The sequence below is a fragment of the Sapajus apella genome, unplaced genomic scaffold (assembly GCF_009761245.1).
Source record: "Sapajus apella isolate SASKATOON/1434 unplaced genomic scaffold, GSC_monkey_1.0 scaffold23, whole genome shotgun sequence".
Classification (NCBI taxonomy): Eukaryota; Metazoa; Chordata; class Mammalia; order Primates; family Cebidae; genus Sapajus; species Sapajus apella.
Genome location: NW_022436963.1, coordinates 12,493,985 through 12,520,175, shown reverse-complemented (window position 1 = coordinate 12,520,175; position 26,191 = coordinate 12,493,985). Strand labels below are relative to the sequence as shown.

Genomic DNA, 26,191 nt, shown 5'->3' with positions numbered 1-26,191 from the left:
TGAGTATTTCTATTGTCTCCAGTTGCCTAATGAGGGCCTGGTTCTCAGAGGGCTAGAGTTACTAGCACTGGGTAACACAGCTAGTAAAGTACTACAGCTAGCTAAGTAATTGGGCAATATATTAGTTTCTTAGAGCTGCTGCAGCCAATTGCTATAAATTTGGTGGCTTAAAACAACAGAAATTTCTTCCCTCACATTCTTGGAGGCCAGAAGTTCAAAATCAAGGTGTTGGCAGGGCCATGCTCCCTCAACAGGCTCTAGGGGAGAATGTTTCCTTGCCTCTTCCAGCTTCTGGTGGCTCCAAGCAGTCTTTGGCTTACAGCCGCATAACTGTTTGCTTCATTTGGCCTTCTATATATTCTTCTTCTCCTGGCTCTCTCAAATCTCCATCTGCCTTTCTTTTGTAAGGACACTGATCACTATATTTAGAGCTCACCCAGACAATCCAGTATGATTTCATCTCAAAATTCCTAACTTAATTTGCAAAGACTTTTTTTTTTTTTTTTTAAAATAAAGTAATATTTGCAGGCTTCAGGGATTTGATGCAGACGTATTGGAGGGGTGGGGAGTAGCTCTGAACTCAGTACAGGTTTTGACTCTAGTGCTCTGATTCCAGAATCTGTGCTCTGCTCTACTGTACAATATCTTGTGAAGTGACACAGAGAAAATCCATTTTCCCTTCCGCATGTTAAGAAAAGACCGGCTTTCTTTCTCAGTGCTGTATCTTCGTTGCCTTTCATGGTACCTTGCATAGAGGAAGTGCTCAGTAAAACGGAATAGCTTTATTGATGAATGACCCATCGAATCTATGAAGGTAGTTTTGCTGTCTCCCATTGCTTTTCTCCAGACTGACTGTCCCCGGGTTTCTTATGTGAAGTTCAGAACCTCCCAATATTCTAGTTGTCCTCCTGGAGGTGTTTTCTAATTTGGCCAATATTCCTCCTAAAATATGCCTTTCAGGTTGAACTCTAGATAAGACCTAAGTAACAGATGCAGGGGGAAGCAAAATTTTGCCTTTACCTTCTTAGGGTTTTTGGCTGGGGTTAAAAATTAAGTTGACATAAGACAGGCTAATAGGAGAAAAGCATACAAATTTATTTAATGTAAGTTTTTTTTTGTGACATGGGAGCTCTCATAAGGAAATGAAGACCCAAAGATGCAGTTAGAGTTGAATACTTATATAAGGAATTGGATAAAGACTAGTAAATTGTGAAGATATGACAAGGCAAAGGGGCTTGGGCAGGGTACTTAACTGGGTGGAGAAGTGATGAGGAAAAGAAGAACTAGTTTAGTACGTTTGGTTTGTACAGAATTCTCTTGGTCTCAGTGTTCCACCCTTGATGATAAGAATGTTACTTTCCTTCTGGTGTAAGAATATTTTCCATACAGGGATTTTAGCTCTTGCTGTTATGAAGAAAAAGAAGAGGGTCAGAAGTCCCTTTTTGCACCTGCTGTTTTTTTATTTTTTATAAGCCCCTTTAGCTCGAAAATAATTCTTATGCCAATGTGGTGTATTTGGGGTGGCATGTTCTGCCACCTTTCACAGGGTAGAATGTTAATTCTCATGGTTTGTACACTATATTGCTTTAACGTAGCTGTAGATTGTGTTTACTTTAGAGCAGCTACTAAAGTCATTGCTGGTGATTAATAATAACTAAAGACACTTTTTGGAAAACCTCTTCCCATATTAGTAGCCCTACTCAGTCATTGAGTTTTTAGGCCAAATTCAACCCTCAGTTTTGCTAGTACAATTTTTATTGATTTTGGATTCTGGGAATGGATTTTGAGTTTGGAAAGAAAATAATCCGAACATCACACTCTGGGGTTTAGCAGAAAGGGCAAACATACTTATGAATATATCCGGTTTTTCCTCTCCATTCCAATTTGTTGATCCCATAGAAAAAAAGTTTTATGCTGTAGGAAAGATGAATAATGATCCAAAAACAATTTTCTGCAAGAGCAAATCCAAATTTTCATGACCAAATATTAGAGAAAAGAATCTATTTCTTCTTTATTTCCACCCATTTTGGCGTGTAGTTGGTACAGTCTTTTTTTTTTTTTTTTATATAAATCACACTTACCAACTGCTTGTGTTAATTATCATGTACTTATATCCTGAACAAATTTATGCTCTTGGTATTGTATGTGCTGCAAGTTTCACTGCTGTCAAAACATATTTTCAAAAATAACTCATGGGTTCTAACCAGTACAGTCAAGATAAATTAGATTTTTTAAAGCAAAATCTACCTTAATATTTAGATCAGCAAGAAAATGTGATTATGATTAACTTTTGCCCTTATGTGGCAAGATAGATCAGAGGTATACTAATGTTTAAAAAAATTTTTTTAAATTAATTTTCTAAACTAGGGATTGAAATAAGGAAAAGATAATAACTTCCAGTGGTGGACTCGATAGTGTTTATTCCATTGTACTTTCTACAGAGTCCTGAGGCCTTTGTCCTAATGGTTCCTTTGAAAGGAAACATTTTGAGGAGAATAGTCCTCCACTTGTCAGTCTTCCCTCTCACCTCTTATCTGCCTGCTCTAATGCTTCTGGCTTTAGCTTAAATGTCTTTTCCTTACAGAAACCTTTACTGACCCAAAAGACTTGGTTAGTTCTTATGAGCTCTCTTAGTACCTTCTACTTCATTTTTTTTTCAGGCTCCATTACATTATTCCGAATTGCTCGTTCATATTTGTCCTTAATCCTAGACTGTAAACTCTAAGAAGGCAGGGGCTGTATCTGTTTTCAGCATTCTAGTTCTAGTTCCTGTTTCAGTGTCTGGCTCATACCACATGCTTACTAAACATTTCCTGACTAATTGGGTGGAGGATGAAAAAAGTCACTTAAGGGCATATGGGAACAGTAATTTTAACAATTATTTGCATTTGCGTTTGTGTATGTATGGACATTACACTAATAGCGGTGAGCTTTTTTTCTTTTCTCTTTCCTTTTCTCTCTCTCTCTGTCTCTCTCTGTGTTTTCAGTACCACTGCATCAAATTACTGAAGTAGAAACAATGGTTGACATTCTGTTTTAAAGTGACCATGTATTTGACCCACTTCTTCTCGAGTAATGTCATCACAATTGTATCTCATTGCTGTGGGTTCTCGGAGGCTGACAGGCGGAACAAGTTGCCTCAGCACACAGTCCTCATCTGTCATACAGAACAGCTTGCAGATTCTTATTATGTGAATGAAATATGGAGAGAGGGATATTTTCTTCCTGGGCTATCAGGGTAATTGAAAGTAACCATATCAGGGCATGAAGGGGAAATGCAGGAAAATAGACTGCTTTCGTGAAGGGCAACTCATCTGCTCTCAGAACTGCAGGTATGGAGCCTCATCTCCAAATGCAAAGGCTTGGGAAGTGTTTCCGTCTTATTAAAAGACCTGAGATTTGACTAGCACCTTCTTTCAATAAGGAAAATGCCTTGCTTCTCATTACCACCCCTCAGCGCCTGATGAGATGCCATGACTGTTGTCTTTGGAGGCATATCCCATGGGTCTGGGGCACAGGGCTTTTTGTGTTCTTTAGACAGGGAAGAAAACTGTTTTAGTATTCCAGATCAATAAACTGTAGTAGAAAATTGGAAATGTGCTATGAAAAATCATTAAGCAGAGAAATTCTACTGTTCCTGAGTTTTGGATCAGAAGAAATAAATAACACTTGACTGCTCTTATAGTTAATATTTTACAAGCTTGGCCCTGGTGAAATAGAATATCAGATCATACTGTATCAATGACACTTCACCTTAAATGGTTTGGTGCTGTAGATAGAAATTGTATTTATAGAATTGTTTTAGTTAACAGGAAGCTTTTTACTTAACGCTGGTGAAAAGTACTAACGTGGTGATAGAAAACAAGCTACAACTCAGTAGTCATTCAAGTCATGACTGTTATATTTTGAGACAGCTTTAAAATCACTTAGTCCAATAAAACTCCAAAGTACTCTAACTGCCACCATTGCTTTATCTAATTTATGAAACAGAGGCTAAGGAATCAACAATAACCCTCCATGTACCATTATTAGATTAGCTATTACTGAAACCGTAGAAAGTATATAACGCTTTACTTTGTGTTCACTTGAATTTGGTTATTAAGTTTTGATGGAACTTTCATTTAACCAAATGCCTTTGTTTACAACAATAAGCATGTTAAGTCTATTGTGTTCTGAATTTGGTATGACCATTTTAGAACATGCCTCCTGCAAAGGCATGTTAAACTTACAGATTCTATTCATTTGTGTTCTGTCAGACATTTACAGTTTAATCCAGTTAGGGTCTCATTTTTCTTCCCAACTTTCAAAAATACATTTTTCCCTCCTCTATGAGGCCCCTACTTTTTCAAGAATATAACCAGGCATTAACAAACATGAAACTACTCATAGCAACTCCATAAAAATTGATTTTTCAAAATTGAATAAGCATCTGGTGGTCTGAAAATGTTTTATACCTGATATTTAAAAGATATTTTGACTATTGCCAAAAGGAATCAATTCCTTCATGCTGTTTCCCTTGCAGATGCCGTCATATGCCACTGAGTTGTGTAGAGCACAGGTTCTGGAGGAAGGGCAGACTTGGATTTGCACTTAAACTCTGCCACTTACATGCCTATGACCTTGCACTTTACCTCTTAAGGAGGTCAGTGAACTGTAACTGCCCTTTCCTCAGTGTGTAACAGAGTTTATAGTAGTTTTACCTCATAGTGTTATATATGGGAAAATGCATGTAAATATCTCAAACATGACTATAATTATAATTAATGTGTGTGTGTGTATATATAAGTGTGTGTGTGTGTCCATCCACACTGTATATGTATGTATATGCTGTTGACTTGAGTGACACCTTACTGATTCTAAATGAGGCTACACTGGTGGAAATGCTGTCATCCTTTCACTGCTTAATGTTCTGGTATCATGGCCATATCTAAAAGTAACATGGGCCGGACACAGTGGCTCACACCTGTAATCCTAAAACTTTGGGAGGCCGAGGCAGGTGGATCATGAGGTCAGGAGTTCAAGACCAGCCTGGCCAACGTGGTGAAACTCCATCTCTACTAAAAATACAAAAATTAGCCGAGTGTGGTAACACATGCCGGTAGTCCCAGCTACTCTGGAGGCTGAGGCAGGAGAATCGCTTGAACCTGGGAGGCGGATTGAGCCAAGATCACGTCATTGCATTCCATCCAGAGTGACAAGAACGAGACTCCATGTCAATAAAATAAAATAAAGTAACATGAAGCATGGTTACCATTTTGGGTCTAGTCAGAGTCACAGCTTGAAGACAAATTACCATGTAGGTAGTCATTTCAGTTGCTGAGATTGGAACCCATGAACCAAATCCCTACTCTAAAAAAGCATTACTTTTAAAGTGGAATTTTATTTCAGTTCTTTTGAATTGACGTAAAAACTAGAATAAGGAATGTTATAAATATGTGAACTAGAAATATATGGCCCTTAGGGATCCCAGCTACAATATGTTGTTTTTCACTGAATTTATTTATTTCCCAAATCTATTAAACTTCTATCTGCTTTGCTCTCTTTGCGTTTTTCATCTTTATCTCTATCCTTTACATCCACGTTTTTGTGGTAGTAGAGATGGGCTGGGTAAATGAACACTATTTCACTCAGTGTCCTTTGGACCACTAACCCATAGAGTAGCAATAGGAAGTCGGGCTGGGAGATCTGCTCTCTGACATTGGTTTCCAGCAAATTTCTATGGTTCTTAAGGGGGTAGAATTTTTCCCCTTATCTGTACCATATTCTGTTGACTTGAAAGTCACAGAAGAATGAAAACTTCTTTAGTTGTGAAAGTGTCAGCAAGAATAAATGTTGGACCCACCGTGTTAGTATAATGCAAAATAAGTTGGCATTTAAAGAGAGTCTCTGCTTCAGCATCATAGCGACAATGCCCCTCACTCAAGTCAGGGATTGGGGACTTACTGAGATACACCATCTGGCAAAATATGGATGGCCAGTTTTGTGCCAACTGAAAAAGCTGCATCAGTTCCAACTCTTGTGTACGTTGCACATTATTGGATGCCTTGCAAAAACGTTTATCACTTTTTAATTAGGAAGGGCTAGGGGACTTTAGTACCCCAAAGAAAATGTCAGCAACCCAAAGATAGAAAAATTATCCAGTGGATTATAAGGGGCAGTAAGTATTTAACTTTGAGCTTGCGCTTGAAATGAGGACAGTTTCATACTAGGATCTGTGTTTGGGGACATGACGGTTGTGTGTATTTGGTCTCTCTGGGTGGAAATGGGGATCTGGTCTTTCTGTTATGCTGACACTTTCTCAGCTTGTTTCCTCTGGAGCGTGGTCAGTCCTTGAAAACACATGCCAAGAGATCAACTCTGTTCTGCTTCTTGGCCTATCATGTAAACTGTGGTCTGTCATGTTCATTAAAATGAAAATTTGTCGAATGGAATTTGCCCGACTGGCAGAATAGTTTAAATGTCAGATGTTGTTAGGCCTGGATATAAATATTATGTTTCTATTGTTAATTAATTGCAGCGCCACAGTACCAGTGATCCAAAATCCAATTTAGTCTGCAATAGGCCTGTGGATAAGGGCCAGAGATAATGAATGCAGAAGGAAAAAGTGTATTCAGAATTTCCATTGTATCTGTCAATGTCCTCACAGAAAAATAACAAATTTTGGTACGTCACTGTAGTTCAAGAGGTGCAAAACAGGACAGAATTAAGACCCATTGTCTTTTGAAACCTCTTGAATATTACTTGCTATCGAATCTATTCCACTGCTAGCCCTAAGTCCGTCCCAGCATCAAAATTCGTGACAGATGCTGCCCTGTACCCTTGCCTTGATTCCATCCATTGTTTCACCACTGAGCCTGTTGTCATATTCACAGCTCATTTCAGAATTGCAGGACTGAGGTGGCTAGTCCCGTAACCCTCCTCGTTTTTCTTTGCAGTATTCATTTTCCTCGCCTTGTCTTGCCATCAACCCTTCTTTTCGTCCTTTGTTTTGGTCCTCAGGCTCAGCAGCCTGTCTATCAAGTCTGCCACTGTTTGTTAAGATCATTTTGCTTCCAAATGGAGCTGGTGGCTGAGTATCACTCAGAATAACACTGCTAGAACTGTCTGCATTAGTACAGGGAGCAGAATCTTGCCACTGGTGCCCAGACCTCAGAGCTGATTGTTGTTGCAAAGCCATGGGTCAGCAGGCATTTGTGATTGCCATTCCCAACCAATATTTTGTTGAATACTTGCTGTGAGAATGGCACCTTACCCGGACACCTCCCTCGTGATAGGTGTGCCAGGCAGAGGAAGACTAATTAAGACTTTGGAAGGCAGGACTAATGTGTTCCAGTGGTCAGGGACCCTCATTTAATTCCTGGCATCCTGGTCCATGCCAACCTCGTTCTGCCCCTGCGATTATGCCAGCTGAGAAGCGAGGAAGGGAAGATGAACTTTGGTCTGCTCTGAGTTTCCCTGTCCAGCAGTGTCTGTCAGATTAAAAATGAGAGGGAAGGAGGCCAGAGAGTCTTCCAGATGGAGAGTTCAGAGGAGGGCACAACCAGAATTCCTTTCCGCAGTGACGTTGCCGGGCCATCCGAACTCTGGGCCAGGTTCCAGGAGCAGAGGCTGCTGCCTGACCCTGCAGTGGAGTGGGGGCCTGGCAGAGCCGTCACCCTTGGTTCAAGATAGGAGCACATTCAAATCAGGTGCACACAGGCCACCTGGTGGAGGTGGAGCGTTTACCCCCAGGGCTGGGTCAGTCTGGTTGGATGTTGGACTCCCACATCCTGGACTTTTCTTAAGGGTGCGTTCCCCAAGACACGTGTGGGTAGCATTGGCAGCTGCAGAAACCACGTGGGGAGCTGGTATTCTCCAGCCTCTTAGTTTTCTTCCTTTAGAATGAGACAGGCATGTAGGAAAGGTGACCTTAGTTAGGCTGAAGGCAGCAGTAACAGTGGTGGCCTGGCGTCCTTGGACTGACTCGTATGTTTCAGTCAGCAGGGGTTTGGTGAGGCACTGACAGTCACTCTTGATGCCTCTTGGTAGCACAACTTTATAACGTGTTTCAGCATTCATTGAAAAGTATCCAGTGTAGATGCTTCAGGAACAGAATTTTGCCCAAATGAGAATGGTTTTTTAAGTCTAAGGCTGTTGGAGGTCTATGTAATGATGGAAAGATAAAGAATGAGGTTAAACAGATTAAATATCTGGTTTTGCCTTCCTTATAAATGGATTGTTTTAATACTGCATCTGTAAAACCTCAGTTTCTCCCTAAGATGAACCTCTTTTTCTCAAATTCAGGTTATTAGAGTTTGGGGAGGACCTGTACTATTGGGAACAGAGCTGTTTGACTTAAAATGTCATCCCATTCTGAGAAAACATACTGGGGCCATGTTAGGGCATCCCTGTGCAAATGCCACATTGTCAGAATGTCTCCCCCTGGGATTAGACTAGCCATGGCACTTTCCAGTCCTGTCTGGGTGGTATAATTTACTGCCTCCCGACTGCCTGGGCACCAACCCAGCCAGGGTCATGCTCCCTGAGATTTCATGGAATTTGATTTTTCTGTGCCTCTATGAATTTTCAGATGCTAATTATTGGCTGATTGGTATTCTGCTCCTCAGATGTCACCTAATGATTTTCCAGAGCTTGTGCTACTTGGTAAATTTATTTTTCTGATGCATGGTAAATATGACAGCATTGAATAGGTGTGGCAAGGGCATGTCGTGTTGTGTGTATATGTCTCAGGCCATAGAAGGGTAGGCTTCAGTAGAGAGATAACTTACTGTTTTGTGAAAGCATGGAGTATAAATTAATAGAATGAATGAAAACCAAGAACAAAACCCAAAACTAACCTTTGCTTAAGAATCAGTTTTCACTTTTAGTGGCAATGAAAACATAATATTCCTTTACTAAATAAATTTTATTGAGTATCTGTGCCAGATAGTGTTCTGGAAGATGGAGATTTAATATAGAACAAGACAGATGTGGTCCATGTTATTGCTGAACTTATGGTCAAATAGAAAGACTTTCACATACATTTTGACAATATTGATCAGTTTCCCAGGTAAATAACAAAACTAAGAATTACTCTGGTCACCTCCCTGGACTCTTAATGTATCTGAGTTTCAGAAATTCTGAAAATACTCTATGAGAAATGCATACATATAAATTGAAATAAAACTTCTAGGAATATATATGAAGTGTTAGGTTTTTGAGGCCTTTGCTGCTATTTCTTATGAGAGTTTAGATCATTATGCAGATTCTTAAATAATTCCATGTGTTTAAAATATTAATTTATCATTAGGTGGCTTAACCAGGGCAGTGTTTTCCAACTGCCTGGTTTTCACCAATATGCAGGAAAAGGTTTTAGAAAGGGGTTTAAGAATCTTCTCCAAGTTGAAAATTGGCTATCATTTGAAAGAATATTGCAATAATTTGTCTGCAGTAACAGCTCACTGAACGTAGCATAAAAATGAAAACGAGGGCTGAATTTATTCACTGTCTTTATTCTCGTACCTGAATGCACAGACTCTTTCCTAAGTATGTAAATAATTGTTAAAGACTTAAAGGTCAATAACCAATCCCTTAACGTGGCAGTTGAGTCAGGTGAGGGCTGCAGAATGCAACAACAGAGGCAAATCCCTCAGTTCCAGGCAATGTTGCCTTAAGAATGGTGCAGTTGGATGGTACCCAGAGAACGGTGTCTATTGGGATAAGATGAATCACCATCAAAGCAGGTTTCTATATTTGGGAAAGATATTTGTTTAAATTGAGACCTATTTTTTCTTTGTTTTTGAGACGGAGTCTCACATTGTCACCCACACTGTAGGGCAGTGGCGTGATCTTGGCTCACTGCAATCTCTGCCTCCTGGGTTCAAGCATTTCTCCTGCCTCAGCCTTCCAAGTAGCTGGGACTACAAGTGTGCGCCACCATGCCCAGCTAATTTTTTTGTATTTTTAGTAGAGACTGGATTTTGCCATGTTGGTCAAGATGGTCTCGATCTCCTGACCTCATGATCCGCCTGCCTCAGCCTCCCAAAATGCTGGGATTACAGGCATGAGTCACTGCACCTGGCCAAATTCAGACCTGTTTTTAAGGGAGGTGAGGGTTGGATCACGGATTGAGAGGCTTGAGGTTTGTAAAGATTTTTCTGGAGGGCTGTCCTCTGAAAAACCAGCGAGATGAATCAGTATGTTATTGTTCTGCACTGCTCTACTTCCGTGTTTATTTATTTTAGGAGAACTGGAGCTCATTTAAATTTAATTTATGTCTTGCAGGAGGTCAAATGAAGGATTCAGAGATTGTCTGCTCTAGAATAAAATATGGACAAATCAGGCATGGGGAGAGTGGGAAGTGGTATAACATTGTAACTGCAGATGAAAACGTTTTCATGGCTTGTAGCTTAGATCCTTGGATTTTTAGGTCAAGGAAAATATGGGAAAGAGAGGCTAATTTGAGTGGCTATTCCTGACTATTGTCTAGAGATTATATATATTCTGGAACAAGAGTTTTTGGGTTCTGACTTGCTCCCATTTTGGATAGCTAGGACACACCCAAACATATACACACACATTTGTAGATTTACACAAAGATGTACACGAAGACGATAGACTTTGCTTGTGTTAGGTTATTTAACCAGTATGGTTGTGTGCCACATGATGCCATTTCAGTCAATGAAGGACTGCATATAGGACCGTGGTTCCATAATTTTATAATAATGTATTTTTACCATACCTTTTCTATGTTTAGATACAAAAATACTTACCATTGTGTTACAACGCTTACAGCATTTAGGACAGTAACATGCTTTATGGGTCTGTAACCTAGTAACAATAAGCTATGCCGTATAGGATAAGTGTATGGTAGGCTACACTTTCTAGGTTTGTGTAAGTACACGCAGTGATGTTTGCACAATGACAAAATTGCCTGTGAGTGCATTTCTCAGACTATCCTCCCATTACTAAGTGACACATGACTGTGTTTACTGAATGACTGTTGGATGCTGGGATAGAATCTGGGGCTTCCAATGCGTGGGGAAGGTGGGGTTGGTTTGAACAATAAGTGTCATAAGTTTTAAAGAGCTTAGATTCTATTTAGGGTGAGAAAACATAAACACATGAGAAAGTAGTACATTAAAACAATGGCATGGGTTCCTATCATTAGACACTATACGATTATAGTGAGACCAAAGCTCTGTTTAAAACCAGTCCTACCACCTATCCCTTTCCACCTTCTTAGGAACCTTCAGTACTGGTTACCCTTTCTCTTCTACAGTCACTCTGCATCTTGAATAGATCTTCTTATCACCTTGATACATGCTCAGCTTTTTTTCTGTTTAAAAACTATACAAACAAACCCACTTCCAGCCCTTTGTCCTTTAATTGCCACTCTTTCCTCCCCATTCACAGCCAAATGTATCTAGGATTGTCTTTACTCATTGTCTTTGTTGACAATGACTTCCGCTTCTGCCTTAACCAACTCCGAACTGAATTGTCTCCATCAGTCCACAAAACAATTCCTACTGAGTTCCTTGATGACCTTCATGCTGGGCTTTTTTCAGTATTTATATCACTTGACCTTTCTGTGAAACTTGAGGATTTTGTTTTACTTCTCTGGCAACTGCTCTGTCTCTCGTGTAGGATTCATCCTCATCAACATGACTGTTAGATGTTGAACTTGCTCACGGATCAGTTCTAGGCCCTTATCTCTTTCTACTTACTGACTCCCTGGACAGTCGCATCCATATCCACAACTGCAGCTACTTCCTACTTACAGATAACTTACCACTCTCAGGCTTCCCCTCTTAGCTACAGACCCATCTATCCAACTGCTTAACTCGATATTTTCTATTACATGTCTCTAAGGGACTTCGAATTCAACATATCCACAATCAAACTAGTGATTTCTTTTTGCCTCTAGATGTGGACCTTCATCCAGTGTGATTTAGTTAAGGTCTAATTCCAACTCAGAAAGGGAAACTGTCATAAAATTGTATTTTTCAAACATATTTAAAAAATCTTATTTAATGATTGTTTTCCAACTTTCATGTATTATGAAAAGAAACCTTTGATATCTGTTGTTTGATATTCATTGAAACTACTACTATTACAGGCCTAATATATGTTGAGATTTTGCTTATATTTCATGTGTGCTTGTAAAGAATGTTGTGGCAGATTGCATTTTCCAAAGGTGGTCACACCAGCACATTTATCCAGTCCTGTGCTTTTCTTACAGTGTAACTGACACTCCCCGATTGACAGGGACAGGGCTGTTATTCTCTTTCTTTTAGTCTGGGTGGGGGTTTATGACTGCCCTGACCAGTGGAGTGCAGTGTAAATGCTGTTATGTGATTTCTGAGCCTAGGCCATAAAAAATACAGCTTTGTTTGGCTCTCTCTCAGAACTAGTCTTTGGAACCCAGCCACCATGTTGTGAGGAGACTCAAGTCACATGGAGAGGCCACATGGACGTATTGCAGCTGCTAATCCTAGCTGTGGTGTCAGCTAAACCTGAGCAACAACTGGCAGATATATGAGGTCGTGAGCCTTCAGATGATTCCAGCCTCTAAATTTCAAATCTCCTAGCTGAAGCCTCAGGTTTTGTAGCATAGAGAAAAGCTATCCTGCTGAACCCTGCCAGAATTCCTGATGTGTAGAAACCATGAGAGATAGTAAATTATTACTTTTATATTTACATATCTAACTTTTGGATAATTTGTTATATGGCAATTAATGACTAATATAAATACTTTTTCTCATATTATCGCTAACTTCAATCTTGCCTAACAATAACTTATTTCCATCAGCTTTCTTTTGGTTCCTATTTCCTTGGTGTGTACTTATCCACACTTTTTTCTTCAAAACTTATGTTTAAATTTGTTTCTTATAAACAACACATAGCAAGATTTGGAAACATCCGTTTTGATAAAATTTTAACAGATGTATATACCCTGATTCCTGACACATTTGGACTTAGTTAAAATATTTTCTTTTGTATTTTCTATTCAGCGTGTATTTGTTTTTTTGGCTCTTTCTCCCTTCCATTTCAGTGTTGTATGGAGAATCTATTGTGTTTTCTTTAATCCATGTTGTTTCTTTTATTGATTTGGAAATTTCTATTCTTTTGGTGATTACTCTTATATGTTTTAAAATTGTGAAATAGCGCATGCATGCAAAATAATTTGTGCAAGCATACATATACAGTTTAAAGAAAATAATAGGCCAGGTATGGTGGCTCACGTCTATAATCCCAGCACTTTGGGAGGCTGAGGTGGGCAGATTCTGAGGTCAGGAGATCAAGACCATCCTGGCCAACATGGTGAAACCCCATCTCTATTAAAATACAAAAGAATTAGCCGAGTGTGGTGGTACGTGCCTATAGTCCTAGCTACTTGGGATGCTGAGGCAGGGGAATCGTTTGAACCTGGGAAGCAGAGATTGCAGTGAGCCCAGATCACACCACTGCATTCCATGCTGGGCAACAGAGCAAGACTCTGTCTCAAAAAAAAAAAAAAAAAAAAGAAATAATAAACTGATCATTTAGATACCTCTTTCTAGACCAAGAAACAGAGCATTACCATATTCCAGAATCCCCTCCCTCTCACAGATTACATCTCCTCTCCTACTCTCAAGATAAAGATAGCCTGAATTCTGTATAAATTTCTTCCCTTTCTTTATTTTGTTTTGTAACACACTTTATATTCCAAAACAATGCGGTATTTAATTTTGCCTTTTTAAATGCTGTGCAAATAGAATCATATGTATACCTTTTTATGACTTGTTTCTTTTGTTTTACATCATATCTTGAGAGGTATCTATGTTGACATGGATAACTGTTTCAATGATTTCTCAAAGTTATATAATAGTCGATTGCAAGAATATGTAAAAACTGTGTTTATCATGTTGCTGGTGGATGTTTGGGTTGTTTTCTGTAGTTTTTGCTATTTTGGCAATACTGCTGTAAACATTCAACAAATCTCTGTGAGTATGTGTGCAAAGGTCTCTCTCTGGTTGCATAGACAGAGAATTCTCCTGCCTCAGCCTTCTGAGTAGCAGGGATTACAGGTGTGCACCACCATGACCGGCTAATTTTTGTATTATTAGTAGTAGAGACAGGGTTTCGCCATGTTGGCCAGGCTGGCCTCGAACTCCTGACCTCAGGTGGTCTACCTGCCTCGGCCTCCCAAGGTGCTGGGATTGCATGTGTAAGTCACAGCGTCTGGGCTGGGACTGTTGTTTTGCTTTTATTTTTGCTGATGACATGTTCTTTTGCCAGAAGCTTCTTCTTTTTCCACCTCTCTGGTTGACTTTAAGACTTTCTTTTTGTCTCTGGTGTTCTATGGTTTCATTCTGATGTATCAAAATATGCATTTGCTTTTATTCATCTTTCTGAAATATTGGTATATCTTTTCAAGAGGACTCATGTCTTTCATTCTAGAAACTCTATATCCATTATATTTTCATATTGGCTTTTTCTCTTTCTTTTGAGCTTGGCTATATATTTGTGTGTGTTTGTGTATATATATGTGTGTGTGTGTATATATATGTAGGTATATATATACACACATGTATGTATATATGTATGTGCACCTGTGTGTATATATATGCACATATGTACATACATACAAATACACAGATATTTATTTTAAGTCATTATATTTTGTTTAGCATTTCTGTGTTTGAAGTGGGGGATTCAGCTCAATCTCCATGTTATCTGACTATTCTCTTAGGTTTCACAAATGCAATTTTATACTGTTTTATCTAGTATTCCCCAAATTATGCTTCTTCTAAACTCATTTCCAATCTGTGTAGCTCAGGGGGAAGGAGAAATTTCTGATGCTGACCCATAGAAGGGACTTACCTCTGGCATTAATAGTCTAGGATTTACATCTTAGCCCATAAGTCTGAACTGTTGGTGGTCATGCATCAGTGGTAATATGGTTCTTTGGTGGAATAGAGGGATGTGGAGGTAAACAATCAAGTAAGAGCTAAAACAATCCCTTAAGACATTGAAGGAGAAAAAAGAACCAACTACACCAACTATGGTATAGTTGTCTATCCCCAACTACTGCACCTTTCAGATGTTAGGACCTAGCCAAAACGAAAGAAAGAAACATATTCCCATTATTAGTGACTATAGAGGCACCTTATGAGTAAGGTTGGACCATTGAAGAACTAGGTCCAAGAAACCACAAGCTATTACTGTTTCTTTTGCATATCTTTTGTCACATCGACTTGTGTGTGGTCAGTGCATAGTATTTATGTTTTGATTACAGAGAGCTGAAGTTAACAAGACTTGATTTGAAATGTCAAGTTGTGGCTTCCTCTATTTTGTCAGTTTCCGCTGAGAGAAGGCTGCAGTCTATGTACAGAATGGGTGATTGTTCCTGTAAGCATGCACACATATATTTATGGCGCAAGTGGGAGGTCTATATTATAAGGACCATGCACCTGTAAGTGAAACTTTTTCAGAGAAGTGGAAATAGAGCATGTAAGGAAGAAGACAAGAAGAAATAAGAAAATAAAATGCTTAGTCAGATTGAGTGCCTCACACTCACGTTTAATTTGATTTTCATCTCTACTTTATAAGCTGTTCTTATTCTGTTGAGGAGTTCACACCCCAAAAGATTTGACTGTAGATTTGGCCAGATTTGTGTGCTTCAATTCTGGGTAGATGTGTAAACCATTTTTAGTTTCTAACTGTCTTTTTTTGGCCTCTTGTGCGGGAGGCATGAGGTACTAGTTTTATCAATGGTTTATTTGGCTAGCACCACATACCATGGCATATAGAAATTCTATTTAGAGATATGGAGAGAAAACGTTTGGTGTTTTACTCACAGACAACTCTGTCTTTCATTTTTATCTCTTTGTAGCTTTGAAGCTCAGCAAAGAAGAGAAATCCATTGAGAACAGTCTGTAAAGGTAAGTGTATTTATTACATGGCCTTGACAAACATTGCCTTTACAACATTGATTTTTCTTTTATTCAGAGATTTAAACACTTGGATTAAAGATATAGCTGACAGGACAACTTCCTTAACCACCTGATTGTCCTCCCTCTTAGGCAAAAGTGCTGAGCAATAGTTAGCAGAGAGCAGGAGGAAATAAAATGATGTGTTGAGGGTAGACAAATGCAATTGTGTGCTTGCTGACTTTTGCTTTCTTCTCAGCAGTTAAGACATTCCAATGGAGCTAAGTTTACTAAGATTAATGCTAGATGGAGAAAGAATGCACTTGTACCACTTCTGGCCAATAGTTAAATAAAACTAGCTGGCCAAATAAAGCATTTAAAATAAAATGCAGAGTGGCATTTCAATTGGGTTGGATGAAATTTATCGCAAAAGTCAGTTGTGCAGTTGCATGGAAGAGCTAGTTCTGTAGAAAGAAAAGAGCCACTGAATTTGTTGTAGCTAATTTCATTCCACCCAGTCACTCTGAGCCCTAAATGAATTACAGGAAATGAACTTCCAAGCTTGAAGCAATGGGAAAAGTACCTACTTGGCCTCTTGTGAAACATTACAATCAAGTTGGTTTTTACATGGAAAAATGTAATTGTTTCCTCTTTGCTAGGTATATTTATAAGCATACCTCTGTACAGCATTGTTCTTTGATTCATTGTTTAATTTCTGTTCTGCATGAAGTATTTTAATTTAAAGAATTCATTCTGGGCAATTATAGGGCTGCAGTTTCATCAAGAGTCTTTGGTGGCCAGGGTGAAATATGCTATAATTTTACGTTTGTTTTCATCATAAATTACATTTTTGACACTTTTAGGATTTTTTCTGTCATTTTTATTACAGCAATCATGACTGTGACCACTTTAGTTAAAGTTGAAAAGCCGTTTTGATTTACCTTATGCTTTAAGTTCTTCCTAAATTCATGACAAATCTACTTCTGGGCTGAATTTTTCATGTTTATTTTGAGGGTGGAGAATTTTATAGGGGTATCAGAGAAAACCCCTTTTAGATCATCAAAATACGAGTTATAAAAAACAATTCCCTTTTCTTAGGATTTGCTTTGGGGCGACTAAACTCTGGCGCGTGAAAACTGGTTGGCTTGGAATTTTACCATAATGGTTGAGCATCAGTGAAGAAAATACTATCTTAAGCAGTAGATAATTCTTATTTTCAGCCATGCAACTATATGTCTCTGAACCGTTGAACCACACCTTGGAATAAAGAAATAGTTGACAGCTTTTAGAAATAAATGCTCAGAAATAATTGTTAGTGGTGATGTAACCATCTTGACAACTTTGTAATCTTTTGGCACAGCCATGATGCTTCCATTCCTCTTGGGGGATGTTTTCACACAGGCGCAGTCCATTTTCTCTACTCTCAATGAAAATCTTTTGTTGAATTGGTACTCTGGAATCAGACACAGGTTTAGATATGATTTGGCTTTTACTAGCTATTGGACTGTGGACAACTTATTCACCCTCTTAGAATCTCAGTTTCCTGATCTTTGAAGTGGGGATAATACTGTTTTTGGCTTCATATGGTTGTGGAGATTAAATGAAGTATTATGTGTCAAGGGCTTAGAAGAAGTCCTGGCCCATGATAAGTGCTCAGTAGATGTGAGCTGCTGCTGTTCTTGTTAATAGCATCAACATTATCATCCTCATCATCAGCAGCAGCCCAGCAGCATCCTTATGAATTTATTCATTATATATTTTTAGAAGTCTATTCCTTTTAGAAGTTTCAGGATAATATTTCTAAAATAAACATGTTGTTACCAAAGAAGGGAAAATTCTACTTGGTCCTGGGAATCAAGTGAAAAGGTAACTTTCAGGTAATATAGGAAGTGAGGCCTCTGGAAGTGAAACATTGTTAGGCTGAATTTTTTTAGGAATCAGGAAAAGTGCCTTCTTTGTTTGTCATCAATTAACTAATTAATAGTCTTAAGAAATTAGCAATGGACTGCTAGTTAGCTTCTTCAAGAATTTTTAAAGAAAGCCTTGGTAAGTATAGAGGAACCCCCCCTCCAACTTTTTTTTCTGTCCTGTATCTGTTTTTCCGTCCTAACAGCACCTTTATTTCTTTTTGAGGTAATTAGGCTAGTGGAACTATAACCAGGGGCCCTACCCAGGGGCCTGCACTCAGCCTATGGATGGGTGTATGACCACAAGCTTGGCTAAGTAAATGCTCTTTTTTTGGAATTTGATTCTCTAGCTAAAAGATTCTCCATTGTCCTAGGTGGGCATTCTGATCTGCCAGTATGTACTATGAGACCACTGTTGCCTCTGTGTCTGTCTTAGCTAGTCATGGCCTCCAAACCTTATTTTCCATTTTGCCATGGATTTGCTGAGACTCCAGTATCCCTCCGATAATTCTTAAATTAGCCAATTGGTTTCCGCCACTTGCAACCACAGAACCTTAACTGATAGTGTAGTCTATTCACTAGTGAGCTAGATTTGGAATAAATATGGTATGTTTGGAGGTTTACAATTAAAATGTCACTCATTACTTTCTTTCATCATGTGTAAGTAGCTCAGTGTTTTGCAGTAGGTTACAGAAAGTAGAGTTCTTTATTAGACTCTCAGAAATGGGTTATTTTGCTGAACTTCCCAGTACTCCTGTGTTTGGTACAGAGAAGTCACTCTTGGCTGCTTCTCTTAGCTCTCAAAGAATGTGTATGTATGTGGGGGTAGGGCAGGAAATGAGAAGAGAAGTCATCCTTCCCAATTTCTGGGGCCCTGGTCTCTTTGTGTCATGGGGATTGTGAAGGGACTGCGATTTTCTTCTGTTTACCCCTAGCAACCCCAAACACAACAGGTGTACTCTTTAAATATTTTTCTACATTTCCCTGAATTTTTATTTCTCCTTTGAACACTGGTCTTATCCAACTGAACACCTTCTTTTCAATGATGTGTAAAAAGTGATTGAAAACTCAATTACTTCCATTTCTGGCATTGCTTGTGATTTTCTGAGAATGGAATGGGCAAGTTTTCTCTGTTTCCCCTTGTGTCTTGTTGGTTGACTACTTCTACGCTCTGTGCAGTGCCTAGAACAAAACTAGTTAATGCCTCCCCAACTTTTTTTACAGGGACATCAATTTTGCACTCCTACTGTGAATAAATAGTACAACAGTATTATATGGTGAGAAGTGGTGAGAAGAGCCTTAGCAGGGTTATTAGGAAACATTCCTTCTAGTTTTGGCTCTGCCATTTGCTAGCTTTGTGACTCTGTGCAAGATTCCTAACTTTCATTAAGATCCCAGGTTCCTCACCTATAAAATGAGGATAACTTTTGCCCTATCTATTGTACACGGCTGTTTGAGGATCACATAAACACAATATATATGAAAGTTCTTAGTAAATTTTAACAAATCCATAACATCAGGGTATTACTATCATCATGCCATGAATATTTCTTAAACAGATGAAAATTTGAGGAGCTTGTTTTAGCAGGCTGAGTATGAAAAGGAGACAAATTAAACAACAACCACCACCATGTATACTGCTTGTGCTGGGTATTCATTTGTGCTTCCAGCTCCTCTCTCTTCTAAATGGCTCTGCACCAAGGGCTTAACCTCTACTGCAGGCATTCCCTGGGCTCCCTTGTTTGCTGGCTTTTTGTTGGATTAGCCAAGGGAAGGAACTGGATGAAGATCTGGGAACACAAGTTTGCAATATTCTTTCCTACTTTCTTCCCTGCAGCACTGTGGGTTGGTAATGGCTGTATCCCTTTAAGGAAGGCTACAGTTGCTACAGACCTCTCTTCTGCAGCTACAGCTCTTTCCACTATCTGGTAACTGCTTCTTCCCTTTGCCCCTTTGAGTCTGGAGTATTAATGGAATTTTTATGAACTTCAGGACACTAGACCATTCCTTAGTGGTCTTCCGTTAACCCTGCCTTCACCCCAGGTGAAGATGTCATCTCCTTCCTACTGTGACCTTTATTGTACAAAGGAACTTTTTAATTTATATATTTTTCACCATTTTCAGCTCCATTCAGCAAATATCTTTTTAGGATTTAGAGTGTTCCAGGGAAAAAGTAAGTCATTATTGTACACTTTTAAGAAACGGACATTTTGGTGGCATAGTTGGAAGTATTACATCAATTTTTTTTTAAAGCAAATTTTGTTAAATTGAAAAGCTTTATATTAACCCCAATATATAAAGAAATATCATATTGTACTTATATATGAGTTATCTTTTACATTTTATTTTTTTCAAAGCAATATATCTACATTGTTTAAGTAAAACAGCATTAAAAAGCAAATATTTAAAAACTGCAGCATCTTTGCCTTCTTTCTACCTCTCTCTGGATTGCTTCCCCCGAATTAGAAACTTTCAACTCTGATATTTCTGGTGTTTACTTCTTTTTTTCTAAATAATATATCATTTTTTTCCCTAATTTATCAATTTTAGCAATAGCTCTCTGATACTTTCCACTCTTATCACTTCTGGTCCCCTTAGCCTCCTGACATAGTTCAATTATAATTTTTATTTAAATCAAGAGGTAATACTTATATTATCATGATTATGTAATTTTTTTCTGCTGCTAAGCCAAATGGTATTGGTTATGTTTTCTTTAACATAAATTTTTTTTTGTCTTTTTTGGAATTAATATGTGCTTTTAAAAAATTTGCCCACTTTAGGCATCTACCTTATAAGTAACAGCATCTCAGTTTTACAGGTGGGTCATATTAGTATTTCCATTTTATAATTGTAGAAATTGAGACTTAAGGCTAAGTATTTTTTCCAAGGTCACATAGCTAATAAGTGTTAGAACTGTGAGAAGACACCAGCCAGTCTGTTCACAGAGCCCGAATTCTTAATCATTATATGACTTACAGATACTGTCACTTCAGTTATCCTAATGGCTACTTTACAAAAAATTCCTGGGGTCTGCCTTCAGAGATTCAAAATCAGTGGGGTAAGATGGGGAACCAAGAATCTGTATTGTGAAAAGCTCTAGGGGTGATTCCATTGATCAGCAGGTTTGAGAACTTCTGTTCCATATCCTATCATTACTGTAATTGCCATCATCATAATCATGATCACAACATCATCATCATCATCACCACCACTACCATCAGCAGTAACAAATGACTGTCTTGCTCACTGCTCTCAGTAACTGAGTTGAAATCCTGGTGTCTGTTAAAGCAGCTGCCTTTTGACCTCGTAGGTGAGATCATCGCACTAGTGGATGATTCAGGTAATAATTTATCTGGCCATTTTTAAGGTTGGCAAATGCTGTGGGAGAAATTGTGCCCCATAGAAGTAGACGAGGTTATTTTTTCCACCTCAGCTGGCTGTTGCTTTATCTGGTACAAAAGCGATAAGAACTTTGTCCCTGTACTTAACTCTGACCTTTAAGGGACTTTTTTTTTTTTTTTTTTCTTTTTTCCCTGAAAGTTTGCTAAAATGACGCCTGGGGAAATACAAAGTCCTAGTGAACAAGAAACTTTGAAGTCTTTGTTCTGTTTGATTTCCACTTCCCCCACTATCATCCCCCACCATGCACCACCCTGCCCCATGCTTATGGCATTTCTTGTTTATCAGTAGTGAGAGAAGCAGTAAAATTTGGCCTGGGGTTTTCTCATCCCTAGGTGTGAAATTATTTCAGAATTATAATAATAATACTTTGCATTTGTATAGTGCTTTTATTTGAAGATCTAAAAGTGTTCCCTTGGTGTTAATAGAACTTCCCATCACCCTCTGAGGTAGGTAAGTATTATTAGAGGATATTTCCTTCAGGAACATTTTCACTTTACATCCCATGTTTGCCTTGAAAATGCTTATGTATTATTTGGGAATCTCAACTCTTTAAAGTGCCATACATAAAAGGCAATTCTTTTATTTATATTCAGTCTTCATTAGTGCCCAGAACATTGAGAGAAATACAGCAATTTCTCATAAATGAGTGTGGCATTATTTAGAAAGTGTTAAAATGAAAGCAGTTTGATATTGCCTTTTATTGGAACGTTTTGAAAATATTTAATAATGCTCATTAGCTATGAAACTATCTGTTGTACAGTTAGTTTTCCTTTTTTTAAGGTAGCAGGGTTTGCAGGAAGGAATATATTAAATAGCTAGTGGTGTTGGGGCTTAGAACCCAAGCCTCCAAACTATGGCACCTTAGCATGCTGAGTACTTTGAACTGAAGGAAATATATTGGAAAGGCTGAGGAACCAACGTCTTTCTGAGTCTCCCATCATCCTGTCTCTGCTTCTTCTTCCTCCCCGCCCCCCCCCCCCACTTAAGCAAGTCATAGAAACCAGAATTCCTCTTCCCTAAGGTGGGTCATAGAAACTAGAACCTCTCTTTTTCACAGCAAGTCATGAAATCTAGAAAGATCACTCTCTTCCTTCTCCTTTCTCCCTTGAAGATCCTTGTTCCACAGGGGCTCTGCTCCATACTGGGGAGAAGGAATGTTACATAGAGAGGCCAAAAAGAATCTGAAGAGTCAGGCCTTGCTGGTCTCCCCAACCACTGCTGCCACTGTCAATCTATTTTCTGTTACCAGTAGCTCACACCCCTTTTGTTCTACCACGTTTCGACACAGCTGTTCATTCTTCGTTGAACCTAAGCATAAGAACCATTTTCCTTGAGTCTTTGGGTCTTCGTTTCTGTTGTATCACATAGAACTTTTTGATTAAATACACTTGTTATGCTTTTCTCTTGCTAACCTGTCTTTTGTTACAGGAGTGTCAGCTGTGACTCTTATGAGAGATGAGGAAAGGTATCACACCTTTCCACCCCTACAGTGGGAACTTGGCCTGGTATTGTGGAATCCTTTGGTTGCTCTTGTGGTGTCAAATCACCAAAAAATGCAAATTGAGTTTGCATTCTGATTTAAAGATTTCATTCTGAAAAGTTGTTTTGAATGCTACATGAATTGCAAGCATGCATAATTGGTTACTTTTATTCTCTAAATGTTGGGAAGTTCTAAGTGGTATTTGGAGTGTCTACTCACTTAGAGTCATTGATGGAAAAGGCTGCAGGTCTGCTATAGCACAAAACATTTTTAAAAAGGCCCTCTGAACGCTAGTCCCCAGTGGTCACTATGAGAGGCTTCTTGTCCATGCAGGGCTGGGTAGCCCTGTTGCATCTGTGCAAAGAAGGCTAGGACCTTCACTGTGGCTTCAAACCCCCCAGTACTCATTTTCCCAGTATCCCATCGCCATCACTATCAAAAGTCCTGTCACCTCTCTAGAGTTCTGCCAGGAAGCACGGTGCCGGCTTCCACTACACTACATCAGAGAACAACACTTTTAAGCAAAACAAAACAGCCCAAATTGTCTTTATTTTGGACATTTCTGCTGGTATCTAACACATTCCCTTCAATGAATTTAGGCTTTTTTGAAAAAGAAAAATCTTTAATGGGGACTGGATTTAGGGGGTTGTTGATTACATTTTAGTACCGTTTGCTTTTTGAACATGCCCCGAAGACAAAGGGAAGAAGGCAAAGTCTTGAAGTTTTTGAGATGAGGAAGGAAACAGTATACACAGGAGAGACAACAAAAAGTACAAATTGATATTTTAAAATTATGCTGCTCCTAATTCAACACTGAGACAGGGTGATGCCTCACCATTCATGTGGTACTTTATGACTCCCATGATAAGTGTCAGATGATCACATGATTAATCCTTTTTCTGGCATCTCAGTTGTCTTTTTTTTTGTAGGGAGAATTCACTCCAATGTGGGTGGAATTACAAATCTCTGCATCATTTTCTCCTGAGTCTTTGCTCGAAGGAGGCCACATAAATTTGCTGCTAATTATGTGAAGATAGATTTATCACTGAAGATGCCTTTGGCTGCAAATAATCAAAAAGTCAACTCAAAATGGTTCAAACAATAGGGGAATTAAAAGAAAAAAGCTCCCTGCCCTCTGCAAGTCTACCTGCTGAGCCCCATGGATGTCATGATTGATGGGAAGGCATTATAGAATCCTGGCTCCAAATGTCTGGAATCCAACTGCAATACACTTTTCCCTAGTGTCAAGCAACTGGGGACCCACCAGGGTGCCTTTGATGGTTGTCACTATGCAGCAGGGAGAGGATTTTGAGCACTCAGCTGTTGACAGATTGCTAAGCACTGTCAATTATTTTGTGGATTGCTCTACCAACTTACATTTGAAAACCCACCAAATAAAACCCATCAGAATAAGAAAAATAAATTATCTCAAAGACTAAGACCTCCTGGGAGAGGTGCTATTCCAGGTTTTGTTAATTCAGTGGTTCAACAGTGTTACCAAAGTGCCTATTTCTTTCTGTTTCCTCTGCCATCTTCAGTGTGTTGATTTTGTTCTTAGACTGGCTGCCCTCATAGTTCTAAGATGGCTGCTTCCTTTTCGGGAGCCACAGGCAGACGTGGCAACATCCACTGGCAAAATAAAATGTCTATTCTTACATGTCCCTTTTCAAAAGCAAAGAACACTTCCTGTAATCACCCCCCCCCCCCCCCCCAGCAGCCTTCCCCTTAAGTCCCATTTGGTTGATTACAGCCTCATGGTCCTTCCTAAATCAGACACTGGCACACAGAATGGGACTCACCCCTGGTGGCTTAGATTGGTGCTTCTCAAGTTTGTTCTTGTTATGGCACACATAGAAAATACAATTTGGTCAGCATGTTAAGCAATCAGAAGAGGCTGCTCACAGCTTGGGTGACTGATGTGTGTGCATAGGGCATGGGCGTGGGGACTCTGGTTGCCCTGGCTCTGCCCAGCTGCCCTCGGGGCTAAAAGGATATCAGAGCATCTGTTACCCTTTCCCTGTTTTAAATTAGGCAGGTTTTGTCTCTTTTCTGGGTCGATTTCACCTTCCCCTGGTACATAGCTTTGTGGAGGGAGGCCACTGTAATAAAATTGGGGCTTATACTATTCAGGATTCTTCAGAGACAGAACCAAATGTTATTTATTGGTTTATTTACTTATTGTTAGATTGGCTTATGTGATTCTGGAAGCTGAGAAGTTCCATGATGTGCTATCTGGAAGCTGGAGACCCAGGAAAGCTGGTGGTGTAATTCAGTCCAAGTCCTAAGGCCTGAGAACCAAGGGAGCCAATGGTATAATCCCAGTCTGAGGGCAGGAGAGGATGAGATCATGTATCTAAGCTCACAAAGTGAAGCAGAAATAGGGCAGATTTCTCCTTTCTCCTTCTTTTCTTCTGTTCAACAGACTGGATGATGGCCTTCTGTTTAAATGCTAATCTCACCTCACAGACACACCCAGAAGGAATATTTAATCTGGACACCCCATGGCCCAGTTGAGTTGACACATAAAATTAACCAGCATAGGGCTTTACCTGTAAGGTGGAAGAGGGAAATTTCTGTTTGACAGGCCCTCAGCAGTGCCTGCTCTGTCCATGTTCTTGTCTTTGCATATGCACCTAATCTCCTTTTCAAATCATTAGTTCCTTACCAAGAAAGGACTATGGCTTGCAGATTTTAAGTGCTCAATAATTATTTGCATATTGAATGAATGAATATATACTCACCTACATGACTGACTGATACATTCAATACTATTGATCTTCTGTAATACACTAGGAATGTGCTGTGTGAGGTACAAGGAACACAGGCTGGGCAGATGATTTTATGCCCTAGGGAAGGAGACAGATCGCAACTAGTAAACATATAAAACATATACAGTTAAAAGTTATGTAAATCTTATTTAGGAAACATCAAGAGGCAAAACATAGCAGGCCTCCTCATTGGGAGTGCTCAGAGACAGCTCTCTGGGTTACTGACATTTAAGTTAAGATCTGAAAGAAGGACAAGAGGAGGGGTTCAGCTTGTAATGAGTGGGGGAAGAGGGTTCACAGTTCTGAACCTTGCAACTATGTCTTAGGGATAATTTGTTTTCAAGAAAGAATCCAAAACAAACGATGACAAAAACGATGAAAGGTGAGGCTTTTGCTAGAAGGCCATAGGATAGCTTACTAATTTGACAAAAGGTTAGATGGTGAGCCTCCTGAAGCCTTAGGCCAGGAAGTGGTTGACCCTCAAAGACTAACCAGAGTGCGATGGGGAAATGGACGACTATATTTTTCAGCATCTCTGTCCTAAAGAGCAGTAGACTGTCTAAGGAGCTTCATAGCCTTTCACCTCTTCTGTCCGCAGACTGGCTTCTCTGCATATCCGGCCAGCTATGGCCACCCATGCAACTCCCTGTGCCTCATTCAAGTTGCTGATAGAGACTAACTGTATTCCTGTATTCCTCCCTCCTGGGGGAAAGAATCTGAGTGCTTTGATGTAGGTCAGGT

At 39.2% G+C, this 26,191-nt stretch overlaps 1 protein-coding gene across 7 annotated transcripts in view; it reads left to right on the top strand.

The window, feature by feature from the left end:
- Nucleotides 1–26,191, top strand: part of FHIT (fragile histidine triad diadenosine triphosphatase) — a 1,501,749-nt gene that overhangs the window by 21,791 nt on the left and 1,453,767 nt on the right. For 5 of the 7 annotated variants that reach the window (XM_032289593.1, XM_032289590.1, XM_032289588.1 and 2 more), the window contains exon 2: nt 15,857–15,905. The exons of 1 other annotated variant lie outside the window; for it this stretch is intronic. The gene's annotated coding sequence lies outside the window, so the exon portion shown is untranslated. Of the gene's footprint in view, nt 1–4,522; nt 4,643–15,856; nt 15,906–26,191 lie in introns of all 7 variants that reach the window. One more of the 7 variants, XM_032289589.1, reaches the window with a different exon arrangement.